Source organism: Nycticebus coucang, chromosome 2 (genome assembly GCF_027406575.1).
Source record: "Nycticebus coucang isolate mNycCou1 chromosome 2, mNycCou1.pri, whole genome shotgun sequence".
NCBI lineage: Eukaryota > Metazoa > Chordata > Mammalia > Primates > Lorisidae > Nycticebus > Nycticebus coucang.
Window position 1 is genome coordinate 93,959,112 of NC_069781.1, and position 12,576 is coordinate 93,971,687.

A 12,576-nucleotide genomic window follows, 5' to 3' on the forward strand; every position below is an offset into this window, starting at 1 on the left:
ATTTGGGGACAGCTGATTAAATAATTATTAATCTCAGCTTCCCAAGAGCCTCCTGGGATCTTCCCTGCAGATCCAGTTATTCCTGAATAAAATCCTATAGGACTAGTGAAAGAAGGTACTTCCTGTGTCTACAAGTATCAAAAGTCCAAAAGAGCAAAGGAAAGTATTTCATGGCTTTTATGAAATGCAAACTACTTCTGGTTTTACATCCGTGGATTTTTATAATACTGAACATCTATTATGGTTTCTTTTCTTTTCAAATCTCCTTCCCCGCGTTATCTATGCATTTTAAACACTCTGGGTCAGCTGTGACCAGTATTTCCTGTTTTCTGTGTCAGGGTGGTAATAAGCCCCTGTGTCGTACTCCACCGCCCAAACTGTGGACTTTCCGTTCGGAGGGACAAGCGAGCATAATGATATCCATCTGCAAGGGAGCTTAAAATAGTGCCCATGCGTCATTTTGCAGTTAGGAATCTGGATATGGCTAATGGGGTGTTATCAATCAGGAGATAAAATTAAAATCCTACGTTAGGAACCGCTCCTGCCAGAAAGAGTGGGTTTTGTAACAGCTGCTTTCTATTAGACGCTATTGTGTTCTTTAGCAGCAAATTACATAGATCAGAAACGTATGGTTAACAGTTTCCCCAAGCGAGGTTGTAAATGAGCCTGTTGTCCTCGGAACAAAGATATCACAAGGGAGCCGAGGAAGCTCTGAGAACAGGCTTGGTGGGCTTAGTAGGGCAGTTTTCTGCTCCCCGTTGGAGGTTAAATAGCTCCCTCAGAAGAAATAAATATGTATTTGTGTGTGTGATCCTAATGTAGGGAAGTGACCTTTTGAACTCTGCAAGAGATGGTTTTAAAGCTTTTACCTGTCCCATGTCTCCTAACAGCCTACTTTTGATTGGTTCCAGAATTCATTAAATCTTGAGAGGGAAAAAATTAGCTGGGGGTAGGGTAGAGGGAGGAGGGATAGAGAGAGAGAGCGGGGAAGCAAGGTACTCAGCAAGCACCAAGTGTCTCAGCTCCAAATGAAGATAAGTCGGTTGAAATGAACAGCTAAGAGACAGTCAGTACTTCCTCCTGTTTACTGCAGCTCAGCAAATTAAACTTAGTATGCTCAAAGGCTGGCTCCATACTGATGTTCTTGCCTTATGGAAAATAACATGCTCTGCCTGCTTTTTTTTCTCCCCCCTGTCTCTAACAGATGACAATAATAATGAGAACTAAAATCATTCAAGTCAGTGTATGAAAGGGAACTGTCTATTTAAAAAAAATAAAAGGACATTTCTCAGCGCCATCTGTTGAGGTACAATAATGTTTTGTAACAGGTTTTGGAAAGCACATTAAAAGACTTCATCTGTGCTTGTCCTTTCCAGTTAGTCAAGATACAGTTGTCTCTCCTGTCTGATGTGGATTCTTGAATCATGTAATTATTTCTAATTTATCTCTAAAATTAAGCATCTCAAATATAATTTTAATTGGGATTTCATTAGGTACTTATTATATCATGTGTCAAATGATAGTTGATTATTCTGAACATGGATAGAGAATCTGAAAAATACAGTGGGAGAATGATGGGTACCTCTGAAAGCTGATAGTGCTCAATAAATACGTCTTAAAAATCATCAGTTGATATATAATTAACGTAAGTAATTACCACGATTAAACTCTATTTATGGAACCCTGCTGTGTTGTTTTCCATCCTAAGCTTAAACATGATTGTTATTCTTTTGCCCAAACAAAATTAATGTAATGAGAGAAAAAAATAGAATAAATATAGGGCTGAATGATAGTGAGAAAACGTTTTTTCTTTATTACAGAATGATGGCATGAAAGAAAAGGTATAGGAGGCTTTAAAAATATCCTTTTCACCTAAATGAATTAGGAACATTCAACACACAGTGTGAAGCAAAAGGCCTAGCATGTGGGGAAGAGGCATACGGAGCTGGATGAGGAAAGAACATAGAAACTGCTGATCTGAACAGCCCAGCACCCAGAAACTAGGACAATAATTCTGCCACAGACTCTCTCACAGTGTGGTTGCTGTTTTAATTTGTCTCTATATCCTCAGCACTTAGGGCAGTGGCTGAATATAGTAAGTATTTTAACACCTACACATTATATGATTAAGACTGGCTCAAGTATCTCTTGAGTGACAGTGCACATAAATGGTTTATAGGAACATGAAGGAAAAAGAACTTAAGGAAAAAAAAATCAATAAACTTAACTAAATGTGTTCTCTCATCAAAAGCAGCACTCCTGACTTCAGAGAAAGATAAAATAATAGACATCAGATTTGCTCTCCCACCTAAATCAGCTTAAAAAAAATAGACATATATGGAACAATGGTTTCAAGATACTGGACATAAAGCAATAAAGGACAATTTCCTGTTCTTCCAGAGAGATGGGAACCAGATGACAGGAGTCATGTGGTTACCCTACTGCCGGCAGAGAGTTTCCAGGTTGTAGAACGTGAGGGGGACTCAGGTACAGCAGTTTCTGGGTTAAAGAGACAAAGCTTGGAATCTGGGGAGACCAAAGTAGCTATAATTTCTGGGGCAAGAGCTCAGAGAGGAGAGATCTGCATAGAGAAGGAACTTTAGAGATCTATAGAGATCTCCCTTGAAGCTTCAGTTGAATAATGACCATGTTATTAGAGAAACTTCCTGAGGCCAAGGAAAGAAACATCTGGAAGAATTAAAAGAAATAATTACCAAGGCACATACAGGAAATAGTTCCTGTTCTTATCATCTAGAGTAGAAAAGATGGCAATATATGTCATCAGATGGAGTGTTCAGAGGGTTGTAACTCAGTGACAGAATTAACTGTAGACTAAACATTACTCTGTTCCTACCTAACAAAACCTCAAAAGACCCTGCAGTGTCAAATTATTTCCAGTCAACTATGTCCCAGAACAAAGTTCAAGAATGTGTATAATGTATAAAACATCTAGCACCTAACAAGGTAAAATTAACAATGACATCCAATTAAAAGTTACTAAGCATGAAAAGTAGCAGCAAAATATGACCTACAATGAATAGAAAAATCAATCAGTTGAGATACCTAACTTCCCTTTGTGTAGAATGAGGAAAGAGGCAAATTCTCTTCTCCCGTAACAGCTATAAATCTGGAAATTATTCTCAAAAACAAATATTTAGTGGCTCTTGAAATCAACCAAAGAAGAAAACAAATTGAAAAGCATTTATTTATGCAAAACTGCTGAACTTTGAATGAGAACATAGGGAATCTATCATATTTTTGACTGGAGCTATTTTCCATTCTTGCCAGCTTGGTTGGTATGGTAGCTCTACTATGTAGAGTAAGTTCTGAAAGCCAGAAGCTTTGCTTCCAGAAATGACTCATTTGATTTTGTATGAGAGATTTTCATCTTGAAAGAACATCCACTTTAAAGAGCATTGTCAGTAAAAGTATTGTTCACATAAGCAAATTGGGAAGGCTAGCAACTTCATAGCTGAGGTATAGTCCTAGTGGAGACAAGTAGCAGATCAATGTACCTACCAGAAGTTAAACATAGAGACCCTAGATATGAGACTGCCATCAAAGAGACTGATAATAGCTTTACATATCCCTGCTGACATCATTGTACATGCACATGGGAGACCAAAAAGAGTCCGTTCTCTCCATATATTGTTGGCTAATTGGGAGGTCAAACACCTTAGCAGAGTTGATGCAAGAGAATCCAGTAGAAAATAAATACTGCATGTAAGACTGTAAGTCCTTAAACTTTAAATGAAACCACATGCAGAGCCAATGATAAACATCATAAGCCATATGTTTTAAAAAGTTTGAGTAAAACTCCTGACGAATCATTGACTGACTATGCTGACACAGGAACGACCTTCAGAAAGCCAAGCTTAAAAATACAAACAAGACTTAAAAATGTTACTAAGCAGACATATCAGGGCTGCATATGGCAGGAAAAACCAATTCTACAGATTTACAATGGTAAGTTTCTAGAATAAAACAAAAAATAGCAACAACAGCAACTCCAGGAAAATTTAGAATCTAGAGTTACTATATTACCTTAAATGTCTAGTTTTCAACAAAAATAAAACGTCCAAAGAAACAGGATAATCCATGCTTAGGGGGAAAAGTAGTCAATAGAAATTATCTGAATGGATCTAGATAGATACTCTATTTAGCAGAGAAAGTTTTCAAATTGTCTATTTTAAATATGCTTAAAGAACTAAAGGAAGCCATGTTTTAAAAACTAAAGTATGATGACAATGACTTAGTAATTAGCAAATATCAGTAAAGAGATATACAGCATCAAAAAGAACTACATGGAAATTTTGTAGTTGAAATCTACAGTAAAGAAAAATATAGGAGCTTAGAAGATTTGAGAAGAATAAGCAAACTTCAAATAGATCGGTAGAAATTATCCAGTCTGAAAAAAAAAAAAATTATCCAGTCTAAAGAACAGAACAAAGATTGAAGAAAAATGAACAGTTCTTGGAGATCTGTAGATCAATAGCAACTTTATATACATATATATGCATATATATAGTGAGATTCCAGAAAGAGGAGAAAGAATATTTTTAGAAATAATTATAGAAAACTTCAAAAATTTAATGAAAACCATGAATCTACAGATTTAAGAAACTCGCCAAACCACAAGTGGATAAACAGACTCACACCTCGTCACATCATGGTGAAACCATTAGAAAGAGAAAGACAGGAAATCTTTAAGGCAACAAGGACAAAATGACTTATCAACTATTACAAGGGAACTTTGATAAGATTAACAATTGATTTCTCATCACAAATAACGACAGAAGGCATTGGCATGCATATTGAAAGTACTCAAATAACTGTCAACCAAAAATTCTATATCTAGGTAAACTATCCTTCAGAAATAAAAGTAAAAAAAAAATATTCTTACATAAACAAAGGCTGAGGTAATTATTTAGTAGCAGACTTGCCTTACAAGAAATATTAGAGGAAGTCCTTTAAGCTGGAAAGTGTCATCAGATGGTAACTGAAATTCTTCCATTCACAAGAATAAAGAGCACTGCAAATAGTAAAATACTGTATATGGGTAAATGTTAAAGACTACTTATTTTTCTCTTTTCTTAAATGTAAAAAACAGCGTACATAAAGTAATTATTTGGGGGTTTATAACATATATTGATGTAACATACATCACAGTAATAGCACAAAGGAAGGATGCGGGAAAATTTCTAACTTTAGCAGAAGTTGACAACAGTGTGAAGTAGATTATAATGAGTTAAGATTTATACTATAATCCCCACATCAAAGGCTAAGAAAATAGCTAAAATTATATAGCAAATAAACTGAGGGAGTTTTGCTACTGCAAAAGGTGGAGAAAAAAAGAGACTAGATTTACTCTACCACCTGTAATAACCAAGGGGAAAAACTCCACAGGGGCACAATATGTGAAAAAACGTTTTTCAAGACACTGAACACAAGGCGAAATTATGAAGGAATATGAGAAAAATTTTAAGGGTAGTGGATATGTTCATTATATTGATTGTGGTGATGGTTTCATGTGTGTACATATTCAAACTGTACACTTTATGCCACATATATGCCAATATTTAAAATTGTTTTCATTTCAGAAAATCATGTATCCATGAATATAAAACACACGTGTACGGTATACATGCAACATTTTGGAAGAGGAGTTATAAAAGCAACTCATTAACTTGGGATTTTCTTTTTTTCCTTAATTTGGAAGCAATTTGGAAAATACTTGAAAAATGGATAATTTGAAAGACACAAAAAAGTAGATGCAGTTTTTATCCTGATAAGTTTAACCTCTAAATCTAAGAATATTTTGAAAAATATCACAAAATACAATTTGAGAAGAAAATATTATATAAAATTTTCATTGGCTTTACAAAAAATAAGCTCAGATTCACTAATTTACTATAGAATAATATGTAGAGGAAGACTGGTCTGCGGTAATATATTACAGGTAAGAGTCAGTACTAGCTACAGTAACCAAGGTCGGGGAGTAGTACATTAAAGAAGGATATGAAGAAAAAGTATAATATAGTAACTCATAATTCTGGAGGTTAAAGAGGAGTCAAAATGTTTCTGACATTTAGTTTTTGGATGACTGGGTGCATTATCAGATGAGATGGGAATTATCAGAGGAAGAGGACATTGAGGGAGAAAAGAGGAAATGATTTGGTATTAAGCATAATGGGAATTTTCTTTTGCATATTTGAGAAATATATAGGCACTAGTTTCTCAGTTTGCTCCCCTGAAGCTGTTCATTCATTCAAAAATGTTTTCATGTATAAAAACATGTTATGCCAGATCCCCAAAATGGTGTTCCCTTATGTAGCAATGATGGAAATTGAACTCAAGAATGAATAATGCTCTGGAGGTTTTGGCAATCGATTAGTTAGCATGTATTTTATTGAGACCTTCTCTATCCCAGAAATAGTGCCAAGTTCAGAACAAGGAACAAGATAGACAACATTGCTACCTTTATGGGCCCTTTTCTTGGGGACAGGGAAACTGCAGAGGCAACATTATGACAGCCAAAGTGGAACATTTCAGCCCTTATTTTTACGATCACTTTAAGAAATGGAGACAAGTGGTTTGAAGGCAAGAGCAAAAAATACAGAATTGAGGTGCTTCATGTGGTCAGCAATGTAACTCAACTGGGGCACATGGCAGCTCTGATTCTGCTCCACTCAGCCTTAGAGTTCACTTCATTAGACTCAGGGAAACTATCTCCATTTCTTAATTACAGAAAGCAGAAGAGAGTATGTGGAAATTCTGGGTACACTGAGCCTTTTCTTTAGAATGAAATTATGGTGTAAGTGCTACCACAAAAGAGGCTATAGTTATGGCAATTACAGTGGCAGTTCTTTGAAGAACAGAGTGAATGTGGTGCTCTTTGGTTTTCTGTAACAAGATCTCACTCCGTGTTTCTGACTTGATATTTGTTTGGTGTGAATGGCATTGATCTTGAACTTGTGCTGGGAAACAATTTGAAGAAACAATTTGAATTTGTGAGATACCCAATTCTAAAGTGGTCTTTTTTCTGAAACCTTCTTGAATTTCTTTTATTAAATATTCACCCATGCTCCTAATTCTGGGAGAATAAAAGTGATGGTATCATTTAAAATAATGCAAAGCTCATTCTATTAACAGATTTGATAGCACTGGGGGAATTACTGTATTTCTTTTTTTTTTTTTTTTTTTCGGCCGGGGCTAGGTTTGAACCTGCCACCTCCGGCATATGGGACCGGCGCCCTACGTTTTTGACTTAATGATTTAAAAAGTAAACTATTACCTTGCTTTAAATAGATTTCACCTAGCATTTAAACTAGCCAAAGTGGGTTTCAATTTTTAAGAGCTAGCTAATTATTGCAAAGATATTTTGGTTGCTTTAAGAATGCCATATGATTTCCAAAAATTAGTCAGCCCACACTAAATCTTGAAAACAATGCATTAGCTTTAAGTTTATTAATGCTTTTTTTAATAGCCATCATGAATTTAAAGGCAATTAAATAAATGAGATTTTGTGGCAGGTTTGAAACTTCAAAACCCCAGTGATAGGGCGGCGCCTGTGGCTCAGGGAGTAGGGCGCCGGTCCCATAAGCTGGAGGTGGTGGGTTCAAACCTAGCCCTGGCCAAAAACAAAAACAAAAACGAACAAACAAAACCCCAGTGATACTTGGTAACAGCAAGAGGGTCAGATATATGTGGGATTTTGAGAGGTAGTTATAGTATAAGCTTTGAGATTAGGTCTCAAGTTTGAAGCTTCACCAATGTTTAATACCATCTGAGAACTATAATATGCACTTTTTGCCTCTTCAAATCGCTGGATGATCACAAAGTAACTTTTGTAACTATTTCCTACCTATATTTTTAGCAAAATATTCCATCCGGAAATATTAAAGGACATGTTAATTTTTTTTTTTTTTTTTTTTTTTACTAACAATCACAACTCTAACTTGTAGAAACATGAAAGAAATAATAATTTTTTTTTTTTTTTATTGTTGGGGATTCATTAAGGGTACAATAAGCCAGGTTACACTGATTGCAATTGTTAGGTAAAGTCCCTCTTGCAATCATGTCTTGCCCCCATAAAGTGTGACACACACCAAGGCCCCACTCCCCTCCCTCCGTCCCTCTTTCTGCTTTTCCTCCCCCCCATAACTTTAATCGTCATTAATTGTCCTCATATCAAAATTGAGTACATAGGATTCATGCTTCTCCATTCTTGTGATGCTTTACTAAGAATAATGTCTTCCACTTCCATCCAGGTTAATACGAAGGATGTAAAGTCTCCATTTTTTTAATGGCTGAATACTATTCCATGGTATACATATACCACAGCTTATTAATCCATTCCTGGGTTGGTGGGCATTTAGGCTGTTTCCACATTTTGGCGATTGTAAATTGAGCTGCAATAAACAGTCTAGTACAAGTGTCCTTATGATAAAAGGATTTTTTCTTTCTGGGTAGATGCCCAGTAATGGGATTGCAGGATCAAATGGGAGGTCTAGGTTGAGTGCTTTGAGGTTTCTCCATACTTCCTTCCAGAAAGGTTGTAGTAGTTTGCAGTCCCACCAGCAGTGTAAAAGTGTTCCCTTCTCTCCACATCCACGCCAGCATCTGCAGTTTTGAGATTTTGTGATGTGGGCCATTCTCACTGGGGTTATATGATACCTCAGGGTTGTTTTGATTTGCATTTCTCTAATATATAGAGATGAACATTTTTTCATGTGTTTGTTAGCCATTCGTCTGTCATCTTTAGAGAAAGTTCTATTCATGTCTCTTGCCCATTGATATATGGGATTGTTGGCTTTTTTCATGTGGATTAATTTGAGTTCTCTATAGATCCTAGTGATCAAGCTTTTGTCTGATTGAAAATATGCAAATATCCTTTCCCATTGTGTAGGTTGTCTCTTTGCTTTGGTTATTGTCTCCTTAGCTGTCCAGAAGCTTTTCAGTTTAATGAAGTCCCATTTGTTTATTTTTGTTGTTGTTGCAATTGCCATGGCAGTCTTCTTCATGAAGTCCTTCCCCAGGCCAATATCTTCCAGTGTTTTTCCTATGCTTTCTTGGAGGATTTTTATTGTTTCATGCCTTAAATTTAAGTCCTTTATCCATCTTGAATCAATTTTTGTGAGTGGGGAAAGGTGTGGGTCCAGTTTCAATCTTTTACATGTAGACATCCAGTTCTCCCAACACCATTTATTGAATAGGGAGTCTTTCCCCCAAGGTATGTTCTTGTTTGGTTTATCGAAGATTAGGTGGTTGTATGATGTTAGTTTCATTTCTTGGTTTTCAATTTGATTTCAAGTGTCTATGTCTCTGTTTTTGTGCCAGTACCATTCTGTCTTGACCACTATGGCTTTGTAGTACAGACTAAAATCTGGTATGCTGATTCCCCCAGCTTTATTTTTATTACTAAGAACTGCCTTAGCTATATGGGGTTTTTTTCGGTTCCATACAAAACGCAGAATCATTTTTTCCAAATCTTGAAAGTACGATGTTGGTATTTTGATAGGAATGGCACTGAATAGGTAGATTGCTTTGGGAAGTATAGACATTTTTAACAATGTTGATTCTTCCAATCCATGAGCATGGTATGTTCTTCCATTTGTTAATATCCTCTGCTATTTCCTTTCTGAGGATTTCATAGTTTTCTTTATAGAGGTCCTTCACCTCCTTCGTTAGGTATATTCCTAGGTATTTCATTTTCTTTGAAACTATGGTGAAGGGAGTTGTGTCCTTAATTAGCTTCTCATCTTGATTGTTATTGGTTTATACAAAGGCTACTGACTTGTGGACACTGATTTTATATCCTGAAACATTACTATATTTTTTGATGACTTCTAGGAGTCTTGTGGTTGAGTCTTTGGGGTTCTCTAAGTATTAGATCATGTCGTCAGCAAAGAGGGAGAGTTTGACCTCCTCTGCTCCCATTTGGATTCCCTTTATTTCCTTGTCTTGCCTAATTGTATTGGCTAGAACTTGCAGCACTATGTTGAATAGTAAAGGTGACAGAGGACAACCTTTTCTGGTTCCAGTTCTAAGAGGAAAAGCTTTCAGTTTTACTCCATTCAGTAAAATATTGGCTGTGGGTTTGTCATAGATAGCTTCAATCAGTTTTAGAAATGTGCCACCTATGCCTATACTCTTCACTGTTCTAATTAGAAAAAGATGCTGGATTTTATCAAATGCTTTTTCTGCATCTATTGAGAGGATCATGTGATCTTTATTTTTGCCTCTGTTAATATGGTGGATAACATTTATGGACTTGCGTATGTTAAACCAGTCTTGTATCCCTAGGATGAAGCCTACTTGATCATGATGAATGACTTTTTTGATGATAAGCTGTAATCTATTGGCTAGGATTTTGTTGAGGATTTTTGCATGTATATTCATGAGTGAGATTGGTCTGAAATTCTCCTTTTTGTTTTGGTCTTTTCCTGGTTTTGCTCTCAGGGTGATGTTTGCTTCATAGAATGTGTTGGGGAAGATTCCTTCTTCCTCAATTTTTTGGAATAATTTCTGCAGTACAGGAATAAGCTCTTCCTTGAAGGTTTGGTAGAATTCTGGAGTGAAGCCATCTGGACCAGGGCATTTTTTGGTTGGAAGCTTATTGTTTCTTTGATCTCAGTGCTTGAAATTGGTCTGTTCAGGAGCTCTATTTCTTCCTGGCTGAGTCTAGGGAGAGGGTGTGATTCCAAATATTGATCCATTTCTTTCACATTGTCAAATTTCTGGGCATAGAGTTTCTGGTAGTATTCAGAGATGATCTCTTGTATCTCTGTGGGATCAGTTGTTATTTCCCCTTTATCATTTCTGATTGAGGTTACTAGAGATTTTACTTTTCTATTCCTCGTTAGTCTGTCCAATGGTTTATCTATTTTATTTATTTTTTCAAAAAACCAACTCCTTGTTTCATTAATTTTCTGAATGATTCTTTTGTTTTCAATTTCATTGATCTCTGATTTGATTTTGGATATTTCTTTTCTTCTACTGAGTTTAGGCTTAGATTGTTCTTCTTTTTCCAATTCCATAAGATCTCTTGTGAGATTGTTGATGTGCTCTCTTTCAGTTTTTCGAATGTAGGCATCTAAAGCGATGAATTTTCCTCTCAAAACTGCTTTTGCAGTATCCCACAGATTTTGGTAGCTTGTGTCTTCATTGTTGTTATGCTCAAGGAAGTTAATGATTTCCTGTTTTATTTCTTCCTGCACCCATCTGTTATTCAACAGAAGATTGTTTAGTTTCCATGCCTTTGGGTGGGGTCGAGCATTTTTGTTAGAGTTGAGTTCCACCTTTAGTGCCTTATGGTCTGAGAAGATACAAGGTAAAATTTCAATTCTTTTGATTCTGTTGATATTTGTTTTGTGTCCCAGGATATGATGAATTTTGGGGAATGTTCCATGGGGTGATGAGAAGAATGTATATTCTTTATCTTTGGGGTGGAGTGTTCTATATGCGTCTATCAAGCACAGTTGTTCTAGAGTCTCATTTAAGTCTCTTATATCCTTGTTTAATTTCTGTTTAGAGGATCTGTCCAGCTCTGTAAGAGGAGTGTTAAAGTCCCCTGTTATGATGGTATTATCAGATATCATATTGCTCAGACTGAGTAAGGTCTGCTTCAAGAATCTGGGAGCATTTAAATTGGGTGCATAAATATTTAGAATTGAAATGTCTTCTTGTTGTAGTTTTCCCTTGACCAATATAAAGTGACCATCTTTGTCTTTTTTGACTTTAGTTGCTTTAAATCCACATGTGTCTGAAAATAAGATTGCAACTCCTCTTTTCTTCTGAATTCCATTTGCCTGAAAAATTGTCTTCCAACCCTTGACTCGGAGCTTTAATTTGTCTTTTGAAGCCAGGTGTGTTTCTTGCAGACAGCAAATGGATGGCTTGTGTTTTTTAATCCAGTCAACCAATCTATGTGTCTTCAGTGGGGAATTCAAGCCATTAACATTTATTGAGATAATTGACAAGTGTGGTAGTATTCTGTTCGTCTTATTTGGTGAGAGTCCATTGCTTAGTTTTATCTTTTGCATCAGTGTGGAGGTTAGGTTCTGTCCTTTAATTTCTGAGTTCTTACTTTGCTGCTGATCCATTGTGGTGGTCAGTGTGCAGAACAGGTTGAAGTATTTCCTGTAGAGCTGGTTTTGTTGTGGCGAATTTCCTCAATGTTTGTATATCCGTAAATGATTTGATTTCTCCGTCAATTTTGAAGCTTAGCTTAGCAGGGTACAGAATTCTGGGCTGAAAATTGTTCTGTTTAAGTAGATTAAAGGTAGATGACCATTGTCTTCTTGCTTGGAAAGTTTCATTAGAGAAGTCTGCGGTCAATCTGATGGATTTGCCCCTGTAGGTCAACTGGCGCTTACTCCTGGCAGCTTGCAGAATCTTTTCTTTTGTCTTGACTTTGGACAGGTTCATCACAATGTGTCTTGGAGAAGCTCGGTTAGAGTTGAGGCGACCTGGGGTCCGATATCCCTCTGAAAGCAGTGTGTCAGAATCTTTGTTGATATTTGGGAAATTTTCTTTTATAATATTCTCTAGTATGGCTTCCATTCCTCTGGGGCA

General features: G+C 36.3%; 1 pseudogene across 1 annotated transcript in view; it reads left to right on the forward strand.

Annotated features, from left to right (window-relative positions):
* LOC128575051 (40S ribosomal protein SA-like) overlaps positions 1 to 12,576 on the forward strand; it is a 298,923-nt pseudogene that overhangs the window by 193,672 nt on the left and 92,675 nt on the right. The gene's annotated exons all lie outside the window — the stretch shown is intronic.